This window comes from Halictus rubicundus, chromosome 1 (assembly GCF_050948215.1).
Source record: "Halictus rubicundus isolate RS-2024b chromosome 1, iyHalRubi1_principal, whole genome shotgun sequence".
In the NCBI taxonomy this organism is placed as follows: Eukaryota; Metazoa; Arthropoda; class Insecta; order Hymenoptera; family Halictidae; genus Halictus; species Halictus rubicundus.
In genome coordinates this window covers 6,519,918-6,542,543 of record NC_135149.1, presented here as the reverse complement: position 1 = coordinate 6,542,543, position 22,626 = coordinate 6,519,918, and the positions used below count along the sequence as shown (strand labels likewise).

The window sequence follows — 22,626 nt, the reverse complement described above, 5'->3', positions numbered from 1 at the left end:
CAACGAATGACGGGTATGATTTAGGCGACCGTCATTTATCATCTGTAGACTGGGGATTTTATGCATTTATGATGAAAATAGACACATACAATTTAAAGCAGTGGACATATTAAAAAGATTTAAAAACATCAGTGTAGTAATTTCAGCTTGATAAGATAATTAAAAGAATAAAGAATTGGCCCATGTGCTACACTTTACTTTAGAAAACCAGAAATTTTTAACTTTTTTTATGTAATCCTGCAGATTTTGGCAAGAAAATCCCGAAAATCCAAGTTTTAATCCTAGGAGATCAGTAGTTCAAAAGTTATGCATATGTAAAGACGTGCGATTTTCAGCGTTTTTGACAGGAAAGGCCGCCGCCATATTGGTATGTACTCAGATATTGTCCAATAAGTGGAGCCGCGAGAAGGTTGTTCGGGGTTCATGGAGGGTGGGGGGGGGGGGGGGGCTACGACTACGCTTTCAAATCTACGTTATCGACATCACTGTGTGTTTGTGCTGCCATCCAGCTGTGCCTTTACCTGTCAAAATCTCTTAAAATCGCCTAACTTTAAACACGAATAACTTTAAACCAGCGAAATCCTCACATTAAAACTTGAATTTTCATAATTTTCTCGCCAAAATCTACAGGATTACATAAAAAAAATTAAAAATTTCTGGTTTCCTGGAGTAAAGTTTAACCGGCCTATGTGCCTTGCAGTCGATGAAAATATTTTTGATTTTGTATAAAGATCCGCATTGTAGTTATCTGTCTCCGATCGGAGGACACTCGTTCATTGGGGCATCGTTCCCCGAAAACGAATTTAACCCCTTAACTTGTACGCTCAAGTTAATTCGAGCGCGCTAAACAGGCCAAACTGTGCACACTCGAGATAATTCGAGCAGCGTTGTATTTTATGCTGCTATAATTTTTTACACTCGAATATAATCGAGAATTGAAAATAACAATGTGCAAGCAAAGAAAAAAAATCGTTTTATTGATATTTATCATTTACATTGGGATTGTAAGCTATAACACTTATTTATTCAAAAATAAAATATAGCATTTTTCCATGGAACAAACGTGCAGTATATCAAAAATTGGTTTTTTTGACCGGTTTAAAAAAAAAACTGTACGTTAAGGGGTTAATCTGAAGCGCAAAGTTCCATAATATGTACATTCCGCTCGAGGCGGCCGTGGCCTATTCTATTCGAATCGATAGTTCTGGTCAGTTCGCTATGGAAAAAAGTTCAAAACATAACACTGGAAAGCAAACTATCGCTTAATGCAGGTCTGCAAAAAATAGACCGCTGATTGTTCTAGATGCGGATGCATATCCTGGCTGCTTCACGGGATAATGAATAATTGGAACGCCGTGGATACCATCGGAGCCCGATAATTGTTATACGTTCGCTGAATAATTAGCGTTTCATCGTGACCACGAGCGAATAATATTCCGATAAAGCAAAAAAAAAAAGGGAGGAGTGATCCGTTGTCGACAGCGAAAATTAACTTCGATTTAATTGCATCGTATTAATCGTGGCGGGCGATTTAAAATGCAGATTTCGTGGGAATTCAGCGCGGCGTTTGCGCGCGAAGAAAGTCGGGGAAAAAATCGCAAAGGTGAAATGATGATCTAGAATTTATGGGACACGTTTGCGTTTATATTATATGTATACTAGTGCGCGTAATCCTGGCCAATTTGATTCGCGTTTCTCCGACGTTTTCGGATACGGCGAAAAGTAAACTAGTGAATAAAGAACTGCGTTTTCTGGGCCATTTATTGTATTCAAATTGACGTTCGCAGTAACTTTCATTCTTGCGGTATACTGTATTTGATTAAACTAATAAAATATCTATTATTATAATCTATTGTTATACAGTAGAATTTCGGTTATTCTAGCTAATCAATTCATGGTTTTCATAAATGCATCAACTCCACAGTCTAAATATTATTATCATATTTGACTAATATTCACCATATTCACTACTTTCGTTAAATATTTTTTTACAGGAATAATATTACTGATTTTCCAAAAATTAGAATATTAGTCCAAACAATTTGGGGTTTTCAGCATACTAAAATATTTCATCCGTTGTAATATTAGATATAGTTTGAAAAAATATAAAAAACAGGAGACAATACAGTGTTTCGTTCCACAATTGATACCTCATCATGATAAAATGTTGAAAGAAATTGTTCGGCCATTTAAAAAAAAGTGGTAGCAGAACGTTGTATGTACAGAGGCAAAATACTTATTGTCCATTTCTTTTTTGTGAATATTACTTTGCCTGCGTACAATAAACACACTAATGGACAACAGCTTAAAATAGCAGACAAAAGAAACATAAGCTCATTTTTTGACAAAATGGTTCTGTAACATTGCTTTCACTTTTCTTTTTTATTAAAGAACGTTAATGGATAATTACTTTAACTTCCTATAATTTAAATGCATTATGCTAGCCTCAAAAGTTAACACTTTAATTACCAGGAACCTATTAATAGGATTTTCAATGACTGAAGCTACATGTAAAAGAAGTTTCACAATTTTCTCTTAAACAATAATTTTTTTACTCAAGATAACTTGTTAGTTTGAGAATGAAATTGTCATTAAAATCATTATTGAACTATTTCTTAAGAAATTCCCAATTATTTATTAACACTTTTATTATTACAGTTAGTGTTCAAAATATAGTATAACATCATTGTATAAACATAGTATAATAGTTATAGTAACTTATAACTATAGTATAACTTATAATACAACTTAACTATAGTATAACTATATCTGTATATATGTATTTTTATTAATACACAACTATTATTAACATCTACAAATAAGTATTACAGAACACATAATAATTTTGCATCCGCTGAGGCAATTCTTACAAAATTTCATTTCAAATTCACAAAAATCTCTGTCCTTAATTTGTGAATTTCTGAAGCAAAAAATCAGGTTTCATTATTCTCTCTCCTTTCTTAAAATCTCATAATTTTATTCTCTTTATTTATCCATAATTATCCATATTTATCCATACATGAAGAGATAAATATTACTTATAAATAAATAAATATAGAGATACATGTTATTCATGAATAATTTTATTTATGGATACATAAAGAGATGAAGTAATGTTCAGCGGCAGTGTACACGATGGAAAATGCATAGCAGTATAAAAATGTAAATTTGATGCAATCGCTGAATAAATAGATAATTAAAACGCGAACAGAAATAAAAATGTGGGTCAGGAGACTGACCTGTATCGACTACAGTGATCGAAACAGGTTAATTAGCCTGCCAACTTTAATCTGGCGTGCTCGATAGTAGAACATTTTTCTTCCATAAAAATGTACTGTCCAAATCGAATGCGCCTCATGCAGAAAATACTGAGCTCTTTTTTTTATTTCCACGCATTCGTATTATTGTACGAACACTTGGCTTGCTCACTGTAAATTCATGGGAGAGGGTTTTAGCTGGATTAACGTAGAAAAAACGTACATAGGGATGATTCTAGGGGAATAGAAGGAGTGATCTGCCAATAGTGGGAATCGAACCCGTGATCTCAAGCTTTATCACTGCCATGCCGTGCCTTAACGACCACGGCCACAACAGTCTCCCACTACTCCTGACTTTATAATACTTCTCAAGACGTTTGCTACCGCACGTGTTGCTACCATTACGTGCGTCTAAGACTGATCGCTCAAGTTTTACTCATTCGAAAACTTCAGTGATTAATCGAACAAAATCTTGAGACATTTTTTTATAAAAATAATTAATGAGTGCGTTTTAACAAGTGATTACGAACAATTTTTGGATAAAACCAGTGGTTTATTGTGAATTATTTTTTTTTAAATATTCGAATAAGAAAGTTACATATTTAGATTATTAGAAACGATTTTTGAGAGGAAAAGCATAATTTTCAGACCAAACTTGTGAATGAATGTACTGGAATATTAAATTAAAAAGATTATAGATACAGTCCCGGACAAAATGATAGCACATGCGTACTATCTTTAATTTCTTGAAAATTACTTAGTATTTCTAAATGTAGTACATGATATCATAACTGTTACGATTTGGAGAGACGAAACATGTTAGCAAATAAGGTTGACCTCGCTAGCTTTCTGAGCAAGCAGAAGAAATATGCAAATGATCAAGGCGGAATGATAGCACATTTGTGCTTTGTGCTGATATCTTTCAGTAGTTTGTGAGTTGTCAAACAGTTAACAGCAAGTGTCACGTGTTAAAGTTAAACATGGGCCGCGGAAAAAAAAAATAAAGCCAGACTGAAATTGCAAGGATTACTGAATGAAAAAGTCAAAATGTTACTGTTTCCGAAATTTCAAAGATTGCTAAAAGCAGTCGCAAGGTAGTACATGATTTATTAAGAGATCCTGCAAATTATGGAAGGGAAAAAAGTTGTGGGAGACCGCCAACATTATCAGAACGGGATAAAAGGGCTATTATTCGTATTGCTTCGAACTCAACATTGACATCACGTGAAATTGCTGAAAAGGCAGGCATCACTGCAAATGTCCGAAGTGTTCGTCGTGTTCTTCAGACGTGTAAGTTTATTCAAAGATTGAAAATTAAGCAAAAACCTCCGTTAACAAAACATCATAAAGAGCAACGATTAACATTTGCAAAAGAACGTATTCACTGGAAAAAAAAATGAAGACGTATTTTATTTACGGACGAAAAGAAGTTCAATATGGATGGACCAAATGGATTTTCATTCTATTACCACGACTTAAGAAAAGAAAGAATTGTGAAAAAACGAAGACAAATGGGTGGGGGTGGTGTGATGATCTGGGTCGGAATTGGATACAAAGGTAAAACAGATGTACAGTTTCTTGAAGGAAAAATTAATAGTCAGAAATATATAAATCTAATCTTGCAACAAATTAACGTACGTTATTTTTCAACATGACAATGCTGCCATTCACCGAGCTAAAATCGTAGAACAATTTTTTCAAACAGAAAATGTATCAGTTATGCCATGGCCTGCACGCTCCCCAGGCACTTTCCAAAACAAGTGTCATAATCGGAAATGTCTTCTTTCTGAAGATAAAAAGTTAGAAGTCCTTTTACATTTTGAACAAAATCTGACAACTTCGGTACGAAAAGTAGTTTCACATTGGTATGAAATATTCAAAACGTTTCTTCCATTTCTGACCTTGCATGACCTTGAAGGTCACTGTGCAGTATACGGATGAATTCGTCTAGACACACGCTGTCATGTGATATAAAAAAATATACAGAATTCCATTTAAAAAATTGAAGGTCACCTTCATATCTAACAGAATAATATAAACACAAAAAAATTACATATGTCATTGTGTTGCGTACAAAAAACAGTACTACTTTTTCCTCTTTCATTTTTGCTAATATTTACTATTTACAAGAAAAACGCTGGCTAGTAATAGCGTGAACACCCTGTACACGCTAATGATGCAAATGGGTTAAATGGGCGCACCGATCCAGGCACACGAATTCAGTGGTACCGCATTCCCCGACGACTTATCCATTCAATTATCGCGATTCATCCTGAGAATACCGCGCGACCTTGCGGGAATCGGCGACAATCCGCCCACCGGTCAGGAATGCGGACTTTCACGGCATACATATTCATTCGGCGCGAGGTGCTACGCACCCTTGCACATGCTCGACGCCCACGCGCCTCGTCCTTGCACGTCGGAGGCACGAATCACGGCTTAAAGCCCGCGCCTCGATGCAATCAGGTGCTTCCATAGTATCATCGAAATTATCATAGGCATCCGGTCTCGCCGGTTGAACTCGACAAACCCTGCTCACCAGGCAATGCTCAGGGTGGATCGAAAAATCGAACTACAGTAGGGCAATTGTTCCAGTAGTCAGCCATCTTAAGGGGGCCGGCAGGCATTTGGCCTTGACTGTCACGCTATGTTACGCTGTGCCTTTTTCCTAGACATTTTACGTCTTAAATAAGTAAGTAATCAATTAAAAATGTATACCACCGTGTTTGTACATGTCTTTGCTACGTCTGTCCAGACCCTTTTTTTCGATACGAACACTAAATCTCTCGAAATTTAGAGAATCTCTCTGCAATCTACGTGTATGAACTTGCAAGGGTCAAAATCTAGACAAACTGTCGCTTCAATATTGCAATGAGCAGTTTAGAAGTGGTCAATTGTGTTTCCTAAAAGTCCAATCTACGTCTGTTTAGAGCCCAAATTGCGAATTTCTACCTCATCGTGGAGTAATTTCTAATATTCGGCAGAAAATTCGAATTCTGAAGCAAGTATGACGTCACAAGATGGCTGCCGCTGAGAGATTCTCTTAATTTCGAGAGATTTAGTGTTCGTATCGAAAAAAAAGGCTCTATACAGACGTAGCAAAGACATGTACAAACACGGTGGTATGCATTTTTAATTAATTACTTACTTATTTAAGACGTAAAATGTCTAGAAAAAAGGCATAGCGTAACATAGCGTGACAGTCAAGGCCAAATACCTGCCGGCCCCCTTAACCTGTTAACTGTTCTCCTTCATTTTAAAAAGGTACACTTACATTTCATTTAATGCAAATTTTTCTTACACATCGAGTATTCTCGTCATTAGACAAAGAAATGCCATCATCTCGTAACGAGGGTACTCAACATGGACAGTTAATAGCGGTTAAGCGTTGTTATTGTCAACCCTTAGAGTGTACACGTTTTCACGGTATGCACCCTCAAACTGTAAAGGTAAATCTCTCATATCTGATGCAGGTTTTACTGAATTTCTTTCTTCAGTTATTTAAAAGCATAATGAATATTACAAAGGAGAATATATAACACATATATTAACTGGTTTTAATTAAAAGAATTTAATATTCATTAGGCTTTTTAAAAGTAAATGTGATTAATGTAGGCACAGTAATTGGTACCCCCCCCCCCCCCCCACAGTAATTGGGTCCCTTACCCTAGTACCTTCCTACATTGAGATCATCACAATGATTTTGGCAAATAGTTTGTTGTAATGTTTTATATTGTAAACAGCATGAAGCAAAGTACGAGAATTTTACGAACTGTTCGAAATTGTCGAGACACGGATGACCCCCCTTTACAGTTTAAGGGTTAATATACTATTTTCTAAATTTTTTATGCGAGGGCGTGAAGCTATACAATAGAAGTAAGGAATCAACTGGCCATTATGCTCATTCAAACATATAGGACTTAGTTATTGAATATCTTTTATTTTATCATAATTTAATTATAATTACGTTTATTTCAAAACGTATAAACTGGTTTTAGGTAAATCAATAGCGCCGGTCACCGGTGACTAGCAATCAACATGTTAATATCTTTAATAAATTTTAAGTAACGTTTCGGTATTCTTAAATACTTTCAATCTTTTTGTTGACTGAAATTACAACCACCTATATTTGTCATAAATGTACAATATTCGTAGTGCATTTATTTGTAGAGATAAAGATAGAAAAGATAAAAAAAAATCATTAAAAAATAAATAATAATATTTAATATGATATTAAAATATTAAATATTATTAAATATTGAATATTATTTAATATCATTATATTTTATATAATATTGATATTTAATATAATATTTAAATATTAAAATAATTTAACAAGAGAAAGTCACGGAATCTGAATATTATGCTCTGCACTACAACTTTATATTAATCAAAATGTATAAAATTATCTTTGAGTAAATTGCAAGATTGTGTACATAAGATGCATCACGGGAAATATTTATTTTATCTCTAAATGTTATGATTGAAATGTGTATTTTATTCCTAATAATATGTACCTCTTATTCACTGAATTAAATTATTTCTTTCTGATCTTTCTTATTACTCACAGAAAATTGAATGAAGCATAAACAGGCACATTTTATTGCCTGGTAAATGAATCGTAAATTAATAATCTCCAGCAATGCCGAAGGAATTCTGAAAAGGGATTCATTCCATCGATAAAAAATTACAGGATGCGTCTCTTTAAAGCTTTAACGATCTAGAATAAGAAGTTTAACATTTTCTACCGTATTGGCAAAAGTATCTTAACTCAGCGAGTGAACAGAATTTTGTAACTAAGTGGATGGAATACTTTCTTTGCAATCTTGAATGCTGTAGAAATTCTCGTGAAAATTTTCAGGATGAGTTTAAATACGATCTGTATTTCAATGTGTAGTCTGATGTGTCTGCGCAAATAGAGAAACTCTAAAGTTATCCTTATTAAGTTTCACCTTTCGACGTCACATTAACTCTTTCCACTCAAAACTATTTTAACTCCAGGATCCAAATGTTTCATAACGCATAGAACATTCTCATTGTTCATGATTTCTCCATTTTCTGCAATTCTTTCAATTCAATGAAATACAGTAATGTAAACATTGTTTTAAACTTCGTGACGAAAATTCGGGCAGAATCTATTATACTAAAAGTGTATGTAATTAATAGACTGTGGATATTATGCGTTTATGACAATATTGGGGTAAACTTCACTTATAATATATAATCGTACAGGTTTTGACGAGAAAATTTTAACGAGAAGTGAAGTTTAACCCAAAATTGGATCAGTGCAATTCAAAATAGAGGGAAAAATGAAAAAATGTAGGTATATGAATAAATTATTTTCAACTCCTTAGAATAATTAAAAAGATAGAAAGGCCCTTCTATTTGACTCCTGACTCTTACAATTGATACAGAAAATTTTTATTTTGCATAAAGATCCGCAGTCTAGTAATTAATTTCCTTTAAACCAAGATAACATTCGATTTTGTTATGGGCAATATTTAGCCATTGGAGAATATAATAGGCACACAATAAACAAAAATTTTATCTTATTTCGAAAAGATTTTGAACGACGAAGATATTATTCATCGTCCTAATAAAATTTGGTTTGCAAAATTGCATTGCGACAAAATCAACTTTCAAAGAGAAACAAAGGATTGTAACATGTATGACATGTGACAGATGTGGCAGACAAAGAGGATCGATAATTTTTCCAAAAAATGGAGACTTCTCTTTAAACACATTTCTACATTTATCCGAAAATAGTTGTTAAGCCAGCTGAAGCAGTTCGGCCATCGCGGCCACATCGAGTTACACACTCGACGCCACGGTTCCATAAAACCATTAAGATAATGCTGTCAACGTCAGCGCGTCCAGGCTTTCGTTGTCCACGCGCGGATCGATCGGATCTCTGACCCAGAATGACTCTGCGTTATGGCTGCGAAAAAAAGTTCCATCGCCACCGAATTACAAAGGAGGAAAAAAAAGAAAGAGACAACAGGTCGCGAGGAGAAAAATCGGGGACAGAAAAGTCCAGCCGACCCGTATCGCTCGAACAAAAGCATACTTTCCGGCAGTCCGATTTTTTGATCCACCTCTGCACGTTGTTGAGCGAACAGGGTTTATCGGGTTCAACCTGCGAGACCGGATATCTATCATAATTTCGATGATGCCGTGAAAGGAACTGATTGGATCAGTGTTAAATTTAACACTTTGCAGTCGAACTATTGCAAATACAATATAAGCTATTTTGACTCCTGACGTTTCATCTCGTCTAGAATATTTTCTTTACATACGACTAGACCGTAGATCTTTACGCAAAATAAAAGTATTTTCCATCTATTGTGAGAAGCAGCAGTTAAATAAAAATTCATTTCGTCCCTGAATAGTCCTTTTTGTTGAAAACAATATAACAATATTCTTAGATTTTTTATATTTCTCACTGTTTTATCTTTCAACCAGTTAATATCTTCATAAATTCATAAAAATCCGCAGTCTACAATCGACCCTTTCAATATTGTCGATATAAAGTCGAGTGTATTTAATCGCACCACAGTTGAGCGTTTAGAGATTCATTAACATGTTCGCTACCATTGTTATGTGTATACAACGTTCACAATCTCGCAATTTACTCAAGATAGTTGACGATAGCGGAGTCTGGATCTACTTTGTGATCCGGAATATCACTTCATTGCACAGTTCCTGACGAATTACTTAAACGAGCGATTGCTGTATTATAGACAACGATTAACGTGTGCAAGAAGTACCACAAAAAATATGTTTCAAATAATTGATAGATAAATCAGTGGATGGTTCTAAACAATTATATAGTTATAAATAGACTGTGGATCTTTATGAAAAATATAAATGTTCTGCCAAAATGGCAACAGAATGGAGAGCACTATAAAATTAAATCGGTAACTGTCAAAATTGTATCCCCACCACTGGCGGAATCACCCTTAGAACAAGTCAAGCGGTGAACCCGCTCAACCACCGAGTCAGCGGGGGTTTCGGTGACACTCACACGAACGCAAGCGAAGCAAAAGATTGCAACCAGGAACGAAAAATAACAGTTATTCTAAAATTTTCTACGATAAAATTCAATGATAAAGAGTCGATTATTATTGAAATTTAAGATAATCTACACAAAATATGAGGAAAGACATTCGAAGAACAAAATTATTAAAAAATATCGATTTTTATACTTTTTGGTTACAAATAACAGTTATTAGTGTTCAGAAAATTGGATTCTTTTCGATAACTGTTATCGATGAAGAAAAACTGTTTCGATTGCTCAAAGGAGTTATCAATGAGAGAAGTTCATTTCAAACAGTCATAACACATACCAATGAGAAAAGTTCATTTCAATCACTCATAACAATTATCAATGATCGAATTTCTTTTCACTTGTTCATAATAATTATTGATGAGAAAATTCATTTCAGTTGCTTTTTTCAATACTGAATTGTCTACTCTCTCTTTCAGATAGAGCAAGCCTGTGAAATTCATTGAGAAAGTTTCGTACAACAAGACGAATCAATAGACCATAAGAACAACACAAAATCTGAAAAAAATTGTTCAAATTTTTCAACTGGGAAAATTAGAAATGTAGACTCCCGTATTTATCAAAACTATTTGTCAGGTAATTTGTCAGGAGAAAATTTGGAAAAACTCATGTTTGTCACATTAAATTTTGATTGTAGCGTTCTACCATTTAAAAGTTGTACTATTTAATCATGGCTATTACAAATTTCCTTCATCAGTAACTGTTATGAGCGATTGAAATAAATTTCTCTTATCGATAACTGTTATCAGCGATCGAAATAAATTTCTCTCATTGATAACTGTCATAAGTGATCGAAATGAATTTCTCTCATTTATTTACCAAGAAGGGAAAAATTTTTCGGTTGCTTAATAATCCTTATTTGTAACCAATACGATTTTAGTCGATGAAATACTTGTTATTCTATGACTTTTTTTCTTTTTGGTTATAACTGTTATGGTCCCTGATTGCAACTTTTCTAATTTTTGTGCGACGTGTTTGAAAGCACGTGTGCGACCAAGTTTCTATTTTTGTCAGCAATAACGGCCATCCATCGATGTATCAAATAAAAGATCGTTTCAAAAACAGCAAATTACTCCGCCATTTTCCAATTTTTTGGTCTGACAAAAATACAGACCTAACATAATTTACGATTCTTTAAAAGGCCTACCATCGTGAAAAACATTTGAAAGCAAAAGGATTCCATTATTCCACATAGTATGGTGATGCCTTTGATAAAATTAACCGAGAACCATTGAAAATAAATAAGCAGTTTAAATATCAGAGGCGAAAATTTTCTACAGAAATTTGATGGCATTATAATTTTGGACGCCAGTGGAAATCCTTATTTCAGTATGACAGATCTTAAATTTTGAACTGTTGTTAAATGCTGCAGTTCGATTTTGTAGGGTCCTTGAGGGTGCTGATTCGACAGGCAAGGTTAAGAAATTAGGGATTCATTGACGTTTCAATCATCTCTCCCATGAAACGCTGTTCCGGCAATCTCGCGACAGATTTCTTGCTAAAGGCGCATCAAGATACATATCTTGCGAGCTGTAGGCATGATAATCACCATCGCGACCTTACCAAGCTAGTTAACTTATGCTAAGGGCGCTTTTTCATCGTCGACGACTCAGCGTGTTTGAAGACGCGCCTCGAGAAGAAGGATGATACCATTCTTCACGTTTAAGAGGATCAGGCTGCTTATGATTGCCAAGATCTGGTTTTCGCTTCTTGTCGGAAGACGGTTTTTCGAACTGGGGCTAAAATGGCAGCGTATGAATGTTAATTAATAGAAGATACTCGGTTCCTCTAACATTATTCACTCTCATGATTAGACTGCAAATATTTTATACATTTATAACAAAAATGGGTGGTTGAAATATAAAACAGTAAAAGACTGAAAAAAAATGGAAAACACTGTCATATTATTTTCAACTTTATGAAATGATCGAAACAAGAAAAAGATTCTATTTAGATCCAGTTTGTTCCAATTCGGGCTAAAACGATTAACTTTTTAAATTGTAAACATTTTTATACTAAAGCAATCAATTCATGGTTAATCTCTCAGTATTATTAAATTTGGTTTAATTATAGATGTGTATTATTTTCTCAATTTCTTTATACAGTGCGTTTGTGGAGTTAATCGATTTTTAGCAAATGAGTGACTCATATTTCGCTTAGAGTATCCGATCGTTTATCAAAGTCTTAAATTCGTATAATCAATAAAAATATATTAATAAAATATATCAATAATGTTTGATTACTAAATTATATGACTATATTATATGATTCCAGTAATGAGAAAATAAATTACCAGACGTTATTTGTACTATAAACATGTTTATTAGATACGTTTACTTACAAATTCATTAAATTTTCTAGAATATACTATAGTAAATATAAAATAAACATTAATAATTCTTTTGGAGAATGTCATGTACACATTGCTAGTTTTTAATATACAAATCATATACGCTTGTATGTTTGCATGAATATCGACTGCAAAGACAACGAAAATTTGTTAAAAGACTGATACAAGTGATCCTGATACGTTTCAACAGAAATCAGTATTCACACCGATGTCAACGCTAAAGGCAACAAACACGACCCGATGTACGCATAGTAGAATAAAGTTTGCGTTCCCTTATGTAACATAACATATCGATGTTTGAAGTACATCGAACTTCCCCGTTTTTGTTTGTGTTGTGACAGCAAACACGACATCCCTTGAATCAAAGCCTTGCCCACTCGCCAATAAATTAAAAGTACGTTTGCCTTCCACGTAAATTGACAGAGCCTTTCACGAATCCGCCTCAAAGAGGACGGCAAATTTCATTAAAATTAATGGCTCGTTCTGCCAATACTCTATTCGAAATTCGAAAAAAGAAGAACAAACCAAAGAATTATAAAAGGAAATTCAATGGTTTTCGAAATGGGAACCGACCACTTCACAGAAACGAACATTATTTTTATGAATGTAATGGCACTAAAACCATTAATTGTTGATAATTATTTTTAAATTGTATTTCCTCACTCTTCTGAAGTTTTCGTAGTTAATTCACAAGAGGAATAAATCTAAAACTGATCTGACTTCCCAATGAATGGCTGTCAACAATTATTGTTCATTAAAACAAATAACATTTTCTCCCCGTTTCTGTTTTGCTAAGTGTACACAATTATAATTATGAATAACCATACAAATGAATTTTTAGGTATTCGAAGGTACAATTTCTGATATTTTTTCTCGAAATGTATTGACAAGTACTGTTACAATATTTCATTCCAACTCTCCCCTATATGCAGAATTTACTCAATATTTGTCCCAAATTCCTAGCCGATAATAGTCACAAAACTATCCCCACTGCCGCGAGGTGTACCCTGTGAGGGGACAAAAAGCTCGAGTGTAAACATAACACGGGTCGGGTATATCGGTGTGAGACCAGGAAACCACGACTAATCCAATAACAAAACTTCTTTATTTTTCATTATTTATTTATGGGACTTTCACCAACATATTCGTGGACGTTTTCTAATGAAAATGATACCAAATATAATACGATTCCGATGATATTTACTTGTGTAATGAACGATGAAAGCTTCTGACGCAAAGAAGGATAGCGTATGGGAATGAAAGAGACACGAAGAGTCAAAGCGCTCGGGAAAGATGAAAGACTGGCGTGAGCTCAGGCTTTTCAATCAAAACTTGAAGTTTTTTATTATTAATTATTTTTTTATGAGACTTTCTTCAACATATTTGTTGAATTTTTCTGATTAAAATTATATCAATCACGATATCATTCGAATCATATTTACACTAATTTTCCGTTAATAAAATTGTAATGGAAAGTAACTTTCATCGTTCATCGATATTGTATTCATTGATACTGAAAGAATTGCAGAACGTTGAAGAAGGTGTTGAACTTACGATTATTATTATTATATATTATTGTATAGCTCATTTACTTAACTTCTTACATATTGGTTATAAAAGAATAGAATTCTATTTCATCTTAAAATGAAGACTAGTAGATTTTGTTTGAAGCGTTCATGTGACTCGTTATTATACGGCAAGGAGTTCATGAAAGCGGTTAGAAAAAAACCAGGGTAGGGAGGGGTGGAACAATTAGCGCAAACGATGTTGCAAAAACAACAATTGTCGACCGAGATTTCGAAGATCGTGCTTCGATAGTGTCTTCCTTGACAACTCGTGGAACCTGTCCGGAGGAGGGGTTGGAAGGGGAGGGGGAGTGAGAGTTTCTTTCTCCGTGATCTCTTTCACCCCCAACCCGTCGACGGCCCTTTGTCTACAACGCACAAAGGAGTAGATTAGGCGTGGATCTACTCAGTCTAACGGCATGCATGATATCGCGTATCTGCCGGAGCATATGTGTTTGTGTTGAGATAGACGTAGTTATGCAGCTAAATGTACCCGATGCCTAGATGCACACGCTTAACCGGGGAAACCATTGTCTCAGAACACGCATACACCGTCGACGGGACCGAGATTAGGGTGAATACACCACGTCAAATCGGCGACGTCATAGCACGCCCGCTAAGTATACGGATTTAGTTTAACGATGGAACCGATAGGGTTACGATTGACGAGATACCCTGCACGGAAAAAGGGGATATCGAATTGAATTTACCGCGCCTCGAATGTGTTGCGTGACGCAGTATCGCATGAGACAAAGGAGACTGCTATCTATCACCTGTAATACAGTAATGTCTCGATATATCGGAAAACTTCGGGGCGAAAGATAATTTATGTCGTGTACAGCCACTATACTTTCATTTCTTATCGCTAGCGTCAAACGTAGGAAAACTAGAAAAAGATAAAACAGCGTAAAATCAAAACGCCGTCTCAGCGCATTGGTAAAACGATACTAACTCAATAGTAAAACTATTGTTTCTAATGATAATTTTGCAAAATTGTTACCGACATATTTGTGGCATTCTTCTGGTGGAAATGATACCAAGCACGATACAATTTGGATCATATTCACCTTTTTAATTCACGATACGGTAGAACCTCTGTTATCCGAATTATGGTTTTCATGGTTCCAAACTAATCTGTGAACCATATGTGCTCGGATAATAGTTATCTAGCTACAGTGCTAGTACAGTGTTGTATATGGATCGCTTTATATTGAACGATGTGCAATGGAGAAGTTAGATACCAATGGTTCGGATAATCGAGGTTCTACGGAATAGCGAATTAATACAGGCAAATATTGCATTCTAATCAGAAAAATGCCACAAATACGTTCCATTGGATTAGTATTGTCTCATCGGTAAGTATACCTAATTCCATATGTACATGTGTTATGCACTACTGTATTCTAATTTAATAATGAACTATCTTCAGAACTAAAATCAAAATGGAACAGTTAATCAGAAGCAGAAATGAAACTAATTTAAATTGAAATTAAAAATCGAAGTTAGCTTGTAAGTGTTGGGATCTAATTTTAAAAATTGAATGCCCCTTACAGCCTCTGAACTATTTGTGCAACAACATATAAAACAATGTTGTATTTTATGAAGTCCCGTGGTGCGATAAAAGATGAAAATCGAGATTTGTCGAATAAAAGAAATTTTAAAGATATTTCCTTGATAACTGCATTATCATTGGGCGTTAATAATTATGGGGTATTTTGAATTGTATTTGCGAAGTCGATTTATGGTCGATGCAGTAAATATTTCCAGAAACGTAATTCCGCCGGAGGAAGGTCTGATTTACCTAAAATGAATTATTGGTCCCGAGTGAATACGATTGACACGGATTCGGTAATGCACCGAAGCGTTCTCGGGCATGCACCTGAATGCACCAGCTCAGGCAAGGCATTATTGTTTCAGGACACGCACACGAATGATAGAACGGAGATTAGCGCCATCAAAGCGCCCACATTCGGCACACACCGAATTCGTGGAATGCCATTACGGGAATTGATTCGCTAAATAAATGTTTGACTTCGTAACGGAGAAGCCATAATGTCTGATTCGTCACAACAAAATTCTCATAGGCATTAATTGCGCTGCCATTGCCAAATAAAAAATATAGAAAAATTCGGACTGCTTTTGAAAATAACACTGTATGATTTTTCTAAAATATACATGCAAATTGATGTAACTATACATTACAAATTAAAACGAATGCAGCTTTATTTCGCTAAAATCAGTATGTACACAAATAATTAGGATAAATAATTAATAACAAATATTTAAAGAGAATTTAACAGAATATTTAAATAATTTTTGTATAATTGTTGTAATATTTAATTTAAAATTTAACACTTTGAGCGACCAGCTAGAAGTTTAAAAAATTCCATAAAATCAAAGTAGTTTATTGAATATATTAAAAGTATGAAAGATAAAGAATAACTCTAAGAATATTATTTAATCCTAACCTAACCATAACAAAAATTAGTAGTTTCAATATAGATTTAATACATTAACGTAAAAATTTATTTACAAATTTAAACAAATAATTCCGCCTCCCATTCTTGGGGCTCAAAGTGTTAATAAAATGGTTTAATTCTGAGAAACTGTTTAATAATTAATTTTACAACTACTATTACTATTAACACTTGATAGTAAAGGGTATCCCAAAATTCACGCAAGATTTAAATATTGCGCCATTTGTGCGGTAAAGTGTTGCCAATGATAGAAAAAAGACAGCGTGGCAGCTGAGAGTCCAGGGTTATTAAAAATGGAGCGCTACACGAAAGAACAACGCGTTTTCATTGTTGAGCAATATTTTAAAAATTATGAAGGTTTGGCAGTTCGCAATTTTCGTACAAAATATGGTCGGAATAGTGAACTTCATCAACTGTGAAGAGATTAATTAAAAAATTTAGGGAGGCTGGATCAATTAGTGATCTTAAACACACTGGCCGTCCTTCAACAAGTCGTTCAACACAAAACATCGAAGCAGTTCGTGCAAAACAACATTTTTGCAAAACGGTCATGGAAAATCTCAACAAAAGAGTGCATATGTGCCAACAAAGCCGTGAAGGCCATTTACCCGATATGCTATCCATACATAACCCTATACTGTATACTTTATGAATCAATAAAAAATTGACAATTTTTAATTATAAACCTGTGTTTTCAATTTAAATTACTTCTTGCGTGAATTTTGGGACACCCTATATAAGAATTCTTTATGGACCCGCCTTCTATGAGTAAGTAGCTGTTAGTAAGCAGATTTATTGGAGAAAATAGAAAACTAAGTATAATCGTACATTTTCGATGTCGTCGCATAATTCTTTTAATCGTTGAAAAAGAGAACAAGGCAGTTAACAGTCGGCGACAAAACATTTATAACGAAAGAGAGAAATTTACCGTCGTGCCGTGGGAACGTCCTCGGTTCACAGCTTCCGATTCACCTGGATGATCGACTTCCGCTTGCCATTCATCAGCTCTCGTTTTCTATACCAGAAGACAATCTATCTCGTAGTCGCTCGGGCTCGAGCGAATAACCGTGAAAGTTTTGGGAATCGAGCCGGAAAACTGTAACTCGCGTCGACACTCACGGCTCGGTGACACTGAAAGTAAAAAGACGAGAACGTTCTAGTAGGCAGGCTGGTTGCAATATAGAAATTAAGAGGTCGTCCGACTTTTACTAATTTACAATCCTTTTATTTCGCCGAGGGAAGTAGTTCTAATTAACAACGTGAGGAGATCGTGAAATAATCAAATTCATTTATTCAGACAATTTTGTACTTTTACAGTGCAAAATGTTCCTTAATTAATTATATTTAGACTCTGCATGTGGATATAGTGTTTAATTTATTTGTCCATGGAAATTGAGACCGAATGAATAATTAAATAAAATAAAAGCCCTACCAAATTTGATTACACTTTTAGATGTGGACATAGTGTTTAATTAATTTATCTACGGAAATTGAGATCGAATGAATAATTAAATCAAATAAAAGCCCTATCAAATTTTATTAGGCTATTAACTGTAATTACTAGAATGAGTATTCACTGAAACTGTACCGATAAAAATAATCGGTTATTTAAGATAATAAATTACTATTTATCCCTTACATGAAGGATGCCCCGCGCAAGCGAGGTATAAATACGTAAATAGGTGTAGATTAGGCCACGGCGCATAGCGACAGGCGGAGTGAAAATGTAAAAAGTTGCCATTCGTGTCCGGTCGTCGCTAAAGAAGACATCGTCTTTTTTTTTTTGTTATCATCATGCCTCGTTCTCATCATTACCGATATTAATAAAGTTACGTTATTATTATTCATTGTCCGGAGTCAATCCACTCGAAATCCGATCCTACATACATTAAACATAATGCATATATTTAAATAAACCTACGTATAAATAATTCTAAGAAGACGAAGTCAAAAAATGCGTTTAGGAAAAGTTTAAATACAGTTTTGGCTCAGAAAATTAATCAAATGACGTAATACAAAAGAAACTAGTCTGGACAAATTATTTCCAAATCATTAAAATAAGCATTTACTTTTCAAATTATACAAGAATACTTTTTTTTATTTATTACATTTTAATTAGAATATAACGTTGTTGAAACATATTATTGAAGTTATATTATCGTCGTAATTATACAATGCTAAAAACTTTAATGGTGAAAATGATTATTGAAGTCGTATTATTATTTTTATTATACAACGAGCTAAAGACAGAATATACTTGAAAAGGAAAAAGAAAAATAACTTGCATTATTAAATTATATTATATTATAGTAATTTTTGTATAATGTTAAATCTTATTAATTATTCCAATGCTAAAAACAGAATATACTTCAAATATATAAATGTAATTATTGACGTTATTGAACTGTATTATTGTCGTTTTTGTACAATGTTAAAACCGAATATAATTGCTAAATATGAATATAACTCTTTAGTGGTAAATATGTTTTGCACTGTCAGTGCAAATAACACTTTCGAAAAGTAATTCGAGCTGCAGGAAGAAAATTATGGGCCCCTTCATACCGAAATGTTGAAATACTTTCGAATAACTCGCACTCTACTTTCATCCCGCGCTGACAAGTAGTATTAGTCTTTGCGTGGTCAGACGGACTACTACTTCGCCAAGTTTCCTCGTGGAGAAAATGAAACTGTATTTCTGAATTTCCTACCGGCTGTGTACGTGGACGCGTTTTGTACACCGAGCTTTCGCTTCGACCGAAACGAAACAGACTGTCGCAGGCTGAGAAGAAAGAATTGTCGAAAGGAAGAAAGACGCGTGTAATTTAATATGACGCCTCTGCGAGAAAAATTCCGAGCGATGCGCACCGTCTGATATTATCAGTTGAGTTAGTGCAAATTGAGAAATATTGCCGAGTGTGTGGAATATCTATCATTCAACACCAAAAAGAAGACATACTAGAAAGAGAAATGAAAACATTTCCATTCGGAAAAATTTCACTTTTAGTCAACGCGTCACAAACAAATTCATACAAACTTACATTCAATTAAAAATTTTATACTTAAAATTCTTTATTCAGCTTTCAGTTTCTAGTTTATGCGAAACATTTGTTTCAACTTGATCTCATTTATTTGTAATATTCATTTTAATTTAGTAATGGTGTATGATTCACTAAAAAATAATTACAACCAATAATTATTATAATCTCTTCATAAATTGATAATATAAATAAAATACTATATTTCTTGCTGTTTAATATTTTTATCATTTCTCTCTTGAATTTATTTAAATACTCTAGATGCAGCTACTAAACTACGAGCTTCTATGCATTTATGAAATATATAAATTTATAAAATACAAGAAAACATAAATATTGACAAAATATTATAATATCGATATATTTTCGGCGTATTAGAATTATTAATGACAGAAATGAATTTGTATTTAATTCCTGTATCTTTCAATTAATACAGACAATTTTTATTTTGCATAAAGATCTGCAGTCTAATAACAAAAGATTATATTATTAAGTTTATATTACCATGATGATATAGATTTCTTTTTAATAGATTCCATTGTGTATAAGCGCCAATGAAGAATAATAATACATTCTTTCTACGAATATAAAAAATAAATAATTAAAAAAATAAAAGAAGTCGTCTTGGAATAAAGTTGATAATAACAATCGTACCGTTTAGCAAACACATTCATTATTAAGAGACTGTTGTACAGGCGTTGTCGGACAGTGGTGAATTATTAATAATCTCACTCGGAGACAAAATGATAATACTAGCGACAGCGATGGCCGATAAAAGGCGGATAAAAATGGAGGCGGCGTTGGAGTCGGCGCTGATAATACAAGAATTCTATTAACGGAGGCTCAACAATCCCGACGCTCGGCAATGCCATTTTCTATTTTAATTTCAACCTCGTCAGCTCGGGGTGCGCGAATTACACTTGCGATTATGTCAGCTGAATTCTCCCTTACCTTTGAGGAATACACTCGGTTCGCGGACAGAACAATAATGATGTAAATACTTAATTAAACGACCGTCCCCAAGGGGAAAGGGAAATTAAGAGGATTAGTCGAAAGAAACGACCAAATGTTTTGTTGTAACTGGAACAAGCCTTTAGACCCCTGAATAATGCTGTCTTGGGCGCAAAGAACAGCCAAAGGGAAAAACATAACCAGCGATTTCAAACTGTTACCTACAACTGAACGGCGAGTATTCGTGGAGATTTACATTATTGCGAAGTAATTAGTGAAAAAAGGTGTTGCAGAAAGTTAATGTCGAGAAAAACGGCTTTGTAATAATAAATGCGAAAGAAAGCACAGTCTTGTCAGCTTTGAATTAATTCCTTTATTATTTTCCCTCGCTTGGAGATCTCGTTAAAAATTTGCGTAACTCTGCGCGTTTCAATCATCGTCAGTCACAGCTGTTACAAATGTTGAACGTTTCTTAACGTAACTTTAATTTCGAGTTTTATTAAGTTTCTTGACTTGGTGCTGGGGCAAATTGCAAATTCGCAACAGTAAACAATATTAGGGTACATCTTTGGTTCCATAAAGCTGTACGGAATTATAGACTTGTATGACTGATCAATATACAAATATTATCCGAGCGTAAATAGCAACTGTTCTACTATCCGAATGCTCGTGTTCCACTCTGATTAGCCTTCCGATTTTTCATTGTTTTAAGCTCTCGAAAACTCTGAAAAAATGCTTAACTGCTTATTGTTGTATCCACTGTAATATGCGAGTGCTATTTCAGCAAAATGTTTGGATCTTTTTGCAAAAAAAGAATAAAAATTCAGCGGTACATATCCGACGACGGGTTAGTTCGGATAGTCGAGAGCTTACAATATTTTTTATATTCTACTCGATATGAACTCAATTATACAACGAAACGATGCCTTCCTAAACCCTTATCCTTTCGATTTAAAGCTTACCTAAATGATATAATCCAAATTCCCCTCCCCCCAATAACATCAAAATTTCCAATATCTGTCCCCCCCCCCCCCCGGTTAACTCCCCCTCCTAAAATCGATTTTTCACTGAACATTCACCCTAAGGAACATACTAACCCTCAAGACTATAAAGCCCTTTTCTATGAAATCTCCCAGAAATATCCTGATTATACACACATTTTCACCGACGCTTCCAAAAGCAAAGAAGGCTCTGGTTGTGCAGTTATCCTCCCTGATAAACATATATTATATAAACTCCAGGACTTATGGTCTATCTTCTACAGCGAAGCGTTTGCTATTAAATCGGCTCTAGAACTTACCATTAATACTAGTAACCCCAAAGTCTTAATCTTTTCTGACTCTCTAAGCTTTATTTCTTGTCTGGCAAATCATGATAACAGAGAACCAATAATCCAAAACATATTCAATTTAATCTCGACCTTATACAAAAAAAAAAAAAAAAAATAAAGATATTGTATTTGTATGGATCCCCTCACATATGGGAATCGCTGGCAATGAAAAGGTTGACACAGCTGCTGAAGAAGCCACAAAAACCTCACCTCAACATTTTCCAATCTCTTCCAATGATCTAATTAGAGAGATTAAGTTAAGAACTCAAAGTAGCTGGAATAAAAAATGAACTGGCTCCCCCCTCCTGCCAAACTGTTCAAAATAAGGAAAGATATCTATAGTAATAACTCCCCTAACATTATCCACAGGAAAGACCAAGTAATCACTACGCGACTTAGAATTGGCCACTCAAACATTACACACCTCCATAAAATCACGAAAAACCCTCCAACTCTCCGTCCTCCATGTAACAAACCACTATCTATTGAACACATCCTTCTCGAGTGCCCAGCACTCAAGCACAACGACAAGCCCACAGCATTCCAGCCAATCTGAGTGAATGTCTCAACGACCAAAAGACCATTGCACTCGTTC

The 22,626-nt window shown here is 34.4% G+C and overlaps 1 protein-coding gene across 4 annotated transcripts in view; it reads right to left on the bottom strand.

Annotated features, from left to right (window-relative positions):
* The window catches only part of Pgant9 (polypeptide N-acetylgalactosaminyltransferase 9), a 537,713-nt gene that overhangs the window by 337,508 nt on the left and 177,579 nt on the right, over nt 1-22,626 (bottom strand). For all 4 annotated transcript variants that reach the window (XM_076786727.1, XM_076786738.1, XM_076786719.1 and 1 more), the window contains one exon: nt 17,644-17,846. The gene's annotated coding sequence lies outside the window, so the exon portion shown is untranslated. The remainder of the gene's footprint in view (nt 1-17,643; nt 17,847-22,626) is intronic.